Source organism: Ostrinia nubilalis, chromosome 12, assembly GCF_963855985.1.
Source record: "Ostrinia nubilalis chromosome 12, ilOstNubi1.1, whole genome shotgun sequence".
Lineage (NCBI taxonomy): Eukaryota > Metazoa > Arthropoda > Insecta > Lepidoptera > Crambidae > Ostrinia > Ostrinia nubilalis.
Genome location: NC_087099.1, coordinates 5,513,783 through 5,525,998, shown reverse-complemented (window position 1 = coordinate 5,525,998; position 12,216 = coordinate 5,513,783). Strand labels below are relative to the sequence as shown.

Below are 12,216 nucleotides of genomic sequence, written 5' to 3'. Positions count from 1 at the left end.
TTGCTGCGCTGATTTATGTTAATAACGTAAATGCGAGGAAAAGAACCAGTCTAACTTGATAATTAGGGTAATGCCACACTTTGGACCCACAAAATTTTTCATCCAAAGCTGTGTGATTGATATTTAGTGGCCACACGCGCTGCTCATTATCGTTGTGTTCTAAAAAAGGTTATGTATTTTAATCTTGTTATAATAATCTTTTATATTTTTTATCTTGCTTTAATAAAGTAATTTTTATGATTGTGCTACAATAACTCAGCAGTTTCGAGTACTTCCCTATTGTATTCTAAACTACTATTAATAAAATCATGGTTTATCTTTGGAATTGGTTGGGATCATAGAAACTAATTAATTAATCAATCACGTCATATTATTTCACAAACGCTTTACTTTTAATTTAAGTATATTTTGTGTCAAGCATTTGGTTTATTTTTACACAAGAATATAAATTGGTTGATTTAATTTTTGCTAGCAACTGTACACAGTTAACAAACGAGACAACTTTATCTCCGAACGTCGCTTTACTTAAAACAAATTAAGAGGCTGCTTAAAACCTCTCTATAGATACTTTATGAAACCTTAAACCAGCATTAAGTGATACTATTTGTAACGCGTATAACACGCTTGAGATATCGTGGGTGTCAGAGATTACATATAAAGATATACCCAACACAAATCGAGAATTGAGAAATAATTGATGCGCCGTATGCTGTATTTAAGATTATAATTACTAAGTTGGGGTTATTAATTTAAATAAATGATTAATCTATTCACACGGTTCTACTTCCTGATATTAATTTTGCGAAGGCACTTATGAGGTGAGATTAAATCAATTTTGTAATGCAAATTAATACTTCTCAAATTGTGCCACGTGTGTTACTTTCATATTGAAAGGTCTCTGAAAGGTCAGTCATGGATTGGCAATGCCCCATATGTAAATTTCCATGATGACGTTAGTCACTTTTCCTAAGTGAAATACTTACGAGTGAAATACTACGATAATTACTTTTAGATATTCTGCTTACGAGAATTATTATACATTAGCTTCTGCCTACGTCTTGGCGTTCCTGCATCTGTCTGCCCGATGCATAGACAAAAAACCCTTTTACTAATAATATAATTTACCTCTTATTAGAGTAAAACAATAAAATTTCGACATTACGTTTACGTCTGCAGATAACTTGCCACTAGATGCTGATAGCATGATAAAATCACAAAGCAAAAAATATTGGGCAAACCTATTACAATTTTCAACTCGCAGCTTTCCATCGGCTCACGTCTCTTAAAAAAGGAAATGCTATAAATACCTATCCAATTGAATTTGAGAACAAAAAAAGGAATTGTTAAGATAACATAAAGCACCGCTTGGAATTTCTTGCAAAGAGTGAAATCACGTGCTTCAAAGGCATTTGGAAGGTCTGAATAGATTTGGACACTAAAATCGAAACACCTAAACGAGCTCTGAATAATATAAACATATTTCACGCTTAAGTAGGCACTATCGGAGTCGTTTTCCTGCTTACTTATCAAGCACTTATTAGCAATTGTGTTTCATTACTCAACAAGATACTCAAACAATTTGCAATGCGGATCAATTGTTTCCAACAACAGCGTCCAGCTTAAGATTTATCTTGGGCTATAAAACTCCCGTTTTATTACCAGCTGTATCGGTGCAAGTGAAATCATTATTGTAGCTTTTTAAGCACTTCAGTACACGAACCGAAAAAGAACGTAACTTGGTGATCAAGGTTTTGGAATGTGTTTGGCTCATAAACGTTTATGTGCTCTTTTAATCTTTAGATTCTTTGGGTTTATTGTGTTTTAACTAAAACGAACCAATTTCAAAACCATAGCATTGGTGCTTACTTATTGCAAAACTATGATTTATAATCGCGATTTTTCGGTGACGTATTTCAATGAATTACCTTATTAAGAAACTTGGAATACTCATTTTGCTATTTTCTATCGGTCTACAAAAAACCGGTACTATCTACTTAGTACAAGCTTTGTTGAGTTTTTTATTTTAATTTTTATGAAAGAACGAGGCAGTAGCAACAAGTAGTAGGCCTAACAGTGAAAGCTGCAGTTTTTGCTGGCTTGTTAGGAGTTAAAAACGATTTCTGCTTTAGTGAGTTAATAAAAACATTCCATTTCCTTGATAAAAAAATATATCTTAGAATGAAAGTTGTAAAGAAAATTTACCCATTGGTGATACTCGTAGTTCAGCTTTCTAAGAATAAAAGACGGATTTGGTAAAAATTAGCGGCTATTCTCATTTCGATTTTGAATACATCGATGAAGGATTGGTATCAAAAAAAAATATTTTTCCTTCCAACAAAAAACTAAATGAACACAACTTGTCATAAATAACGGGTTTTTCTTTTGCCGGGGGCGTCTCCCAACACACCAAACTATAATGATTCCATTTGATGACGTAATTAAAACCTTGTTTAACAGATATAAATTTTAACCATTAAAAATAAAAGTGTGATATTGGTAATATCATCTGATTTCGTTTTGATAACCCATGTGGTAAATGTAAAATACCGCCTTGATTTCACGATGTCAGAACCACCAAACCTGGTAAATGAATACCGATTAAATTCCCAATCGGAATTCTATCCATCCAATCTATCGAGTAACGAAACCGATATAATTCACCGACGCCCACCGACATCTACGAGCGAAATAAGTTATTGTGTTGCAATTTCGTAATTAAGATAAGTGAACCAACGATTTGTTAAACTTTTAGTTAAGTATTACCTAAGACGATAGTAGATAAGTTTAGAAAATTTGGGTTTATGTGATTAATATCTGTTGTCAATGTACATGTATCTCATTAGGTATTAATTTATTTTGCGTTTGAAGTTTCCGAATGAACTTACGCGATTTCACGATTTCACTACCTTTGTCAGTTTTGTGTGATAATTATATAGTGAACTTAATTTTTATGAAATTGATGAAATGAACAAAAGGATTTAATTCATATTTGAAGGTAGATCCTTTGGATCTTGAAGAATATTTATACCATTGCTAAAATCAGTCTAAAATCTCTTTGCCTGTTTGATTTTTCATAAATTCTTTAAAATTTAAAATTCCTTAAAATACAGGAAGCTATCATTATGTCAGCGAAAAATGTTAACAGAGTTGTATTTTGGCTAAAATTCCCATATATCCCAATCAAAAAAGCACCGAATCACCAAGCGGAGAAGGTAATTTGTAACAAAAACACAGAAGTAAAAAAACTTCGGTTACGCTGTGTAAAAAGGAAACGCTTGCACCTGCCTGCCATAGGTGGGCTGCGCCGGCGCAACGGGTGGCGACCGGACCATCGGGATTAAAATATGTTTGGCACATCTCTGGGCCCATGTTTGTATTATATTACTACCATATTGGCGGATTACATTTAAATAAGTTAATAAAGATTTTATGACCAAACTTAAGGTAATACCTAGTTTATTAGTCCATTTCAACCGATGGGAAAAACGTCACTAGTCATTTCCTAGTTATGCTTCCGGCACGAAATGGATCGTTAGGAATGCCTGTGAGCTGGATAATTGTATGCTGGATAATGGGAAAGGCAATGACCATTCCAATAGAACAGTCAAAGGGCAGTATCTACGCTAGCAGGTAGTTAATTCATACGTGCTTATGTAGGTACATAGGTAACTAAAAAGTTTATCAAAAAAAATATATCGTTTTTTTTTGTCATTTTAAAATGCAGACTAAAGATATACTATTAAAATGTTTCTCTTACCATTTCAACGTGGATTACAACCTGAAGTGCCAAAACTTTGCGTAATGCTCTTAAAATTGACCATTTAATCCTAAGACACTTGTCTGTTGCATTGCATTTATACAATACCAAAGCCTACAACTAAATCAGCATTTTACATGAGACAAGTATTTTGATTTTAGTTTCACTTAAACGCAATATCAACTTCTAGTTTCACAGGCGTTGTCAATATTGCAATGATATCCTACACATAATCTTTTAGCTGCGGTTCTCGTGCGCAGTTCGTTCCAGTTATCAGTGCGCTTTAGAGCTCGTTGCCAGCTCCGTCCACCATTATGCAAATATAATTAAATAGACAAATATCATGTTTGATCAGTTTTATTACAATGTTGATCATAAACCCAGCGGGCTGTGGCCTTTGCGTTTCGTCACACTAACCGCCTGGGCCGCATTCCAACTCTCGTACACCAAATACAGCGTCAACTTGTCTCACTCCTCCATTATTATGATACAGATTTATGTCTAGCATTCAACTAAGTACAGCCACTACTTTGTCAAACCGAGAAGAATGCCTTTACGGGCTAAAGGAATGTTTTTTAAGATATAATTACCAGATTTCGTGACTTACTGTATTTTTTGTCGTAATTTATTCTTTGAATTGTTCTTTTGTGAGTAACTCGTTAGATTCCCACTGTGAGTTTACTTCCAAGGACTGCAATATTTTTTGTTTTAGATGTCGATTATGGTTGCTTCATTACTCTCAATATCGTATTATGTTTATCTCTTCCATTGGAATGAATGAATGTATAAAACAATTTCAAAATAGCATAATTCGTTATTTTTATCAATGATGATTTATTAAAACTGAGCCCATTGGTTAGTGATGGTGAAACGTATCTAGCTGAGAATTGGATCATCTGTAACTCTATCAGTGTAAAGATTCGAACCAGTGAAACGTTACGTTTCGATCATTTGCATCAGCAATTCTCAACTACAGCAGCAATAAATCCTCACTGAGATTCATTTATAAAAATCGCGGAATCATTAGCCTACTTTTGTAGTGCAATATAAATGAATTTAAATCTCCAGTGAAGCTGTGAAACTCAATTGAAAGGTCGTCCTCGGTTTCAAGTTCAAGTATGTTTTCTACCATTCCACTTTCTCACATAACCTTTACGCCTCTTGCCGACTTTCCTCTACCTTCGTTACGCAAAATGTGTAAAATAACGTTTGGTATGAGTTAACGAAAGAACAAATATTTTGCAGTATCACTCAAATCATAAACTCAACATTTATTAAGAAAAACGTCTACTTGTGGACCAATCTAGATTGTGTCCAGTAAATTGGAGCACGTATTTCTTTTTTTATCATTCACGGAGATTTTTCATCAGACGAAAGCGAATGAAACTGTGGTCAACCACGAGTTGAACTTAAGATTTGCTTTTTTAGTAAACTATGAATTTTGTTGGCACGACTGACCGAAATGTTATCCTTATTGAGATCAATTTTGTATTTTTTATTCTTTTAAACTAGATCTGCGACTTCATACTTAATCAACGGTTTTTTTTATTACTTTTAGAGTAAACACAATCTAATTCACAAATCTGGGTTATACTGTGGTTATACTGTAACATGACATTTATTGCCCTGCTAATAAGATTGAACGATTTATTACAACTATTTTGATTGATGATAATAATATGCAAGCTTTGTGTGTTTTAATTTGTATAATTAGTTATGTTTTCTCAACAATATTTCGCGATATATTTATTTATAATAGAGTAGAGCATTAAATAGCGGCTTGGAGTTCTTTGTCTTAAATTTTCGACTTCGTAGGAGTTAATGTCACATAATTTTCTTTCTTAAGACAAAAATGCATTTTTGTTAACGAATTATGAGTCATAATAACCTTCCAAGAATGTCTGATGTTGCAGTATAAAGGTGCTAATGAAATTCTTGCTTAACACCGGTGACACGGTATTTTCTTTGGAAGTATTTCTTCGCTTTGTTGGTATTCCTGGAATCTGATTCCATCATTTGAATGACGTTTTTTCGAGAATGTGCACTGATTGTAATTGTTGGAAATAAATGAGTGTATAACATTTTCCATGAAATCTCACGTTCACGTCCCATAAGTATCAATTGTAACGTAATTATTCTGATTTGTCTAATTTTGTATGGGAATTAGCTAGAATAATATGGTGGATAGTACTTTCTTGAGCCGCTAGAATCCTGCTTGGGGGCTTACTTAGAAGTGCTATATTTCCCATTCGAAAATAATTGATCAGGAAACACTGCATTTATCAAATCGTGTGTCATTTGCTTCTTGCTGATTGTCTCACTAGCTAATTAGTGTGATGATGCTATTCGCTATTCTGACGCATTATTGTATTCCGGTTTGAAGGCATGAGAGTGTAATTATATGCAGCCATTATCTTAGTTCCCAAGGTCAGCGGCATGAACTGTCACTAGCTCACAGGGCAGGTGTGCGCATTCCTTTCCCTTCTGTGTACTTGTATAAAGGTGTATGACACCAATATGGACAAATGATGATGGCATTTTTTATACCTCGTCATTAAGTATGTTTATTATTTACACAACATTCAGTTGATCACACACTGTTTGTGATCGCAGAGTATTTGCGATTTCTGTTTCAGTAAATTATTACAGAAATACATTTGCAACCGTAGCTTGTACATATCTATCCTAAAAACGTGCAGCAACGACCATTATTTTTTGCTGTAAAATAGTGCATATTACAACAGCATTAGATTCCATACACAATTAGACATACTGATGTGCCATGGTCCGCTCACATAACTCTTAATCGAGGCTGACATCCCATCGTAATCGTAGGGCTCGATAAAGGACATTGTCAGAAACCGCCTAAAAACCGCCCAAAAACATTAACCCATCATAATTATTTTCTATTTTTTTTAATACATTAAGCACCCTTTCATTCTAATGGACACTTAAGCATTGAAAAATTATATAAATAAGTCTTTTAACGTTTATTCTATAATACTATTACAACTTCCGGACGTTTTGGTGCGTGGCATGGTCTAAAACCTATCAAGTTCCATAATTTTTGCCGATAAAATCTGTACGAGGCATTACCGTACTTTATTGCTGGGAGTCCATGTATAGTGATGTTCCTGCGGCCATCATAGACAATAAAATATCAATTTTGAAAATAAAATAATCGATTAAACTGCTTTGAAGACTAGATTTGCGTTAAAAGCTAAAAAGATATTGACACTATTACAAGAAGCTATCTAAAGTGTCCAACTGGTCGAAGGTCGTAAATAAAATAAAAATAATTAGGACCATAAACTGATATTCATGGTATCATAACTGTAAAAGTGTCAGAATCCGATGTTGAATCCAATGCCAGTTGAAGTGTGAGAAACATATATCAACCTAGTATAGTTGCCAGTCTCTCATAATATATGCCAATGAGGGTTTTCGCGATTGAAAAATCCGCCAGATGGCAATACGTAGACGTGAGGTCCAAATGCTGCATGATTGGTTATTTTTGACATGACATTGACAGATATCCACCAATCATGCAGCATTTGGACCTCGCGTCTACGTATTGCCATCTCGCGGATTTTTCAATCGCGAAAACCCTCATTCATAGCACATGTATAATAATAGACCAAATGAACTTTTATAGATTGTGAAAGAGAAGATAATGATTTTATTATTTTATTAAAATCTTGCCACGAGGTAGTTTTTCAGTAGAAACCAGGATTGGATAATCGCTACAGGCAAGTATCAGAACATTTTATAAATGTACCATCCTAGACCGCATCCCACTTAACATCAGGTGCGATTGTGGTCAAATACCTGCCTTGTTATGCATAAAAAAAAAAAAAAAAAAATATTTTTAATCGATTATATCCTTGTGAATCGTTTTAATAAATTGTCATTTTACTTTTTCAATTAAAACTTTTTCAATCCCTAGTCTTGTCAAACTGTCATAATGTCAACAAATTATAAATGTCACGTCAGTTGACTCAATTTCAGTCTTCTGTGCGTTTATTGTATTTTTATTTCAATGAAATAGTGCTAAAGGGTTAGTACTAAAAGTGAAAGCCTTTTTTCAGAAAGAAAACCAATGTGGTGCCCTTATTATTCATACTGTTTGAAAGTTACAAGTCAGTGATACAGAGTTGCCGACATTATAACTCCGTAGTGATACCATACCAAAGAAGAAGTTTTCCTAAACACTTGTGTTATTTTTATATGTGATCAAATAAAAAGGATTAATTCTACTGCTCAAATGGAATAACTTATCCCAAGAGACCGAATATAAAAAAAAACCTCTCCATAGAAATTATCACCATCACGAGGATTTGAATTTTTTTGAGAATTTGATATTGGTCCTGTAAGAAAAGTAGTTGTATTTCAGTAGTAGAATCAACCCTTCTTGTTTCATCAGCAAGAGTAACTATAAAAACGCCCTGTAGGTAGGTATTATTAAGCTGAAGAGTTTGTTTAGTGTCAAAGACTGTCACACAGTGTAACTTAAATTGGCATATTATGATAATGAACAAAAAAACTTAAATAAATATTTATGTTAATATTTTTTCTATTTATTTATTTTCCCAAAGCTTCACAGTGACAGCTGAAACAGCAATACTGTTGTAAAACTAAACTTGGAACAAACTGGTACAAATATTTTACAAATTAAAATAAAACCGCATGTTGCTTTACTTTCTCGTATAGGTAATAAATGTAATTAATGGCTAGATTATTAATGTTACTTTGTTACCCTCAATAGTGAGGAGATCTTATAAAATGGTAACCCTGATTTTCATTGTCATTCAAGTGCTCTTTCTTCGCATAGGCTTCTGTGATTTGGCCAAGGGCCACACACATTGCGATAACATTATGCGACATTGATTTGACAGCAGCGGAGTGAAGTCTTGCGACTATGCAAAATGATACCCTGTAATCGTAGCGCATATAGACATAGACGGGGCGGGGCACATAGCTCGTAGAGCTGATGGCCGCTGGGGCAGGAAAGTTCTTGAGTGGCGACCACGAGCCGAAAGACGTAGCGTGGGCAGGCCTCCCACTAGGTGGACCGACGATCTGGTGAAGGTCGCGGGAGGTGCCTGTATGCGAGCGGTGCAGGATCGGTCTTCGTGGAAATCCTTGGGGGAGGCCTTTGTCCAGCAGTGGACGTCTTTTCGGCTGAAACGAACGAACGAATGATACGTATTACCACTATTTACCAGACATTACTATTTATTGCATACTCGCCGGATTACACGTAGGAGCACGCGCGTTACAGCTTCGGCCTTGCATTATTATAAGATCTTGTTCCGCCCTTTTACGAACTTCCTCCGTGAGGATATCCCCGCCGAATTCTATGATGAACCTATCAAAAGTCATATTCTGCTATGTCAACCCACCACAAGGTGGACCGACGACCTGATAAAGGTAGCGGGAAGGCGCTGGATGCAGGCCGCTACCAACCGTGCGATGTGGAAGTCATTGGGGGAGGCCTATGTTCAGTAGTGGACGTCCTGTGGCTGAAATGATGATGATGATGATGAAATGAATGAAAATGACAAATCTTCGAACGTGTATAATACCGTGCCAAAGTAATCATATAATTTTGACACCTTAATAACTATTGCCGTTTTTGTTGTAAAGATCATGCAGCGCTACTTGCGGATATTATTGGAAAGAAAACTATGTGGGCTCTAGATCTGAAGCCGCTTTAACGAACACTAAGTGCTCATACAATGCGGCGTATTTTCTTCCAGTCTTTAGTCAGGACTTTAGTCGAATTGAAACCCCGGTTGAACGTGATATAGCCGCACTAGAATACGATGCTTTTTTGCATAATCGCAAGACTTCGTTCCGGTGTCGACCGAATGTTATCATGATGTATGTGGCCCAGGGGTTACCGTAGCCGCTAAGGTTTGAAACTTCTTGCTTAAAATATTGTAGTCTTTGGCATAGACTACGACGGTAGTCATGGAGATAGGAGTTTGTTATCTCGTGTCAGATGTAAATGGTGAAAAGAAAACTCATGATTCGTGTTATTTTTATGCAATATGTAGGTATTTTATAAAAGTGGAACCCCGAGTGATCTCCAAAACCCATTCTATTATTATATACGATTCGGCTTCGATATCTATAATACAATAGGAGTTTATTTCATGTGTCAGATGACAAGGGTGGAAACAACCTACGATTCATGTTGTTTATTTACGTGCAATATGTGGGCATATTATAAAAGTGGAATGCCGAGTTGTATTTCTAAAACTTGTTCTATTATTTTATACTATTTGGCTGCGACTCGGCGTGACGACAATACAAAACATTTTTCGCGAATCGGTGTTCATACATTCACACAATACATTAGACGCCATGTTGTCATAAACGACATAATTATAAAATCGCTGTGATTTAATATTCTTAATCATTAATTTTATGGCAAGTGTCCATCAGGAATCATTGTTCTTACACACAGAATCGTATTATTTCGCTTTCGGGTAGTAATATGTCAAAATTGTTGGTTCTTAGGCGAACAATGTATGGAGAACGAACATTGTCCTTTCCAACACGCCAAGTGGTCAGCACTCCTATATCCGATTTCGCAGCAAATATTTCATTCTATATTATGTTAATTTCTCAAAGCTTCTGTTGACTTTTAAGGCGGACATGCCACATTTATGGTTTTGGTCTCTTTAATAGCCATGTTATTGCCTTACCGCGTTTGGATTTATTATTATGTTTGTTTCGTAACTTACGTTCTCACTCTTCGTCTAATTCATCAGTTTTGAAATATTGACTTATAAGAATAGTATCATATTACATTGGCTGCCCATGTGTCTATTGTGGGTCAAGTTTATTATGCATTTATTAATGGTTATTATGATTGACTACCTCAGATTTTTTATTCATTAACTTTTATTGAAACTGCATATGAATAAATGAAAGCGAGTTTTCTAAATATTTATGAAGTTGATAGAGGCTTTACACTAGTCAATTACTATAAATCTCCAACATCAATCGAATAGGTATTATACCAAACATTAACTTCACTTAAAAAATGAGCACATAAAACGATTACAACCAAAACAAGATTATTAAGAGTAATATAAACCCGTCCCATTCAAGTTAAAGCGAGCCATTTATTTGAATTTGATCCGATAATGACTTAGTTTATTTGATTAACATATTTGGAAACAATGTCGCTTTATTTATTGCTTCATTCCGACTTAAATTGTGAAGACAAATGGCAGATTAATTCGATTTGTATCAACAAACCCGACTGTTACAAATGGCGAAACAGCTATCGTATGGGAGAATTATTATAATAATTCACATTGTATTCAAAAATTCTGTGGCGTGTTAAGAAAAAAACATGGCCTCGGATTTCTCGTTAGCCATTGCGTGCCTCGGGGCACTGTTCACACTTTCTCACGAGTTTAAAAATTGTGGATCTCATAGTCTGTGTGTCGATTCGCGTTTTTTCATTCTATTTTGTGTGTGTTTCGGACCGAGTTGATCTGCATTGTGATTTGTGGTCTAATTGTTTATAGCCATACTTCCAAGGTTTCTAGCTGAAGAATCTAGCTGAAGTATTTTAACGGGTAATATCGTAGTTACTTTAAGGCTGAGTTACACCATCTTACTTTAACTTTGACAAACGTCAAAAACCTGTCAAACTCCATACAAAAACACCGATTATCGTCAAAGTAACGGTCAAAGTTACGTGGTGCAACTCAGCCTAAAAGGTGCTACATCTCCACCATCAATTAAAATTGTAAGACTATTCTTTATTGCGATCGCATTAGGTAGGTAAGTAGCTATCACATTTATTAAATATTTCTAACATAAGTGGATTGCTAATAGCTATTATGATATTCCTCTGAGAACCCGTTTTATAACGAGCTGGAAGATATCTATAATTCTCATTTCCCAGTATTTATCGGTATCAATAACTCAATATTCTAACCATTCGCACGATGAAAATAACCCATCTAATTACGTAATTTATTCTTAGAATCTAAACACGTATGCTTGTGAGCTTGTCTGCTAATTATAGTACAGTCCGCCTCAAAAACGTTAACATCCTTTGTATAAGACAGTTAAAAAATAAGTATTCTAAGTATTCCAGTGGGTTGTTAATATTAGCTGTTAGTGTTAAACTACCTGCTCTAGCTAGAGCTACGTGAAGAAGATCTCAACTTAACATTAAGCTTTAACCGCCTCTGTAGTTTAGTGGTAAGACCACCTGCTTCAGACGCAGAGGTCCCGGGTTCGATTCCCAGTAAGGGCAGATTTTTCTGTTCGGTTTGGTTGGTGGTAGGGCTTGTTCTAAGTCCGCCTGGCTAGCTACCACCATCTTACCTAAGTCTGTCGCCATAACAACAATATTAACAGCATTGTTGTGTTCCGGCAGTTAGAGGTAAGATAGCCAGTTCCTCCGTGGTTGAGAATTCCGGGTGAAG

The 12,216-nt window shown here is 35.3% G+C and overlaps 1 protein-coding gene across 1 annotated transcript in view; it reads left to right on the top strand.

Moving 5' to 3' along the window:
- Positions 1-12,216, top strand: part of LOC135076666 (cadherin-99C) — a 170,067-nt gene that overhangs the window by 100,564 nt on the left and 57,287 nt on the right. The window lies entirely within an intron of this gene.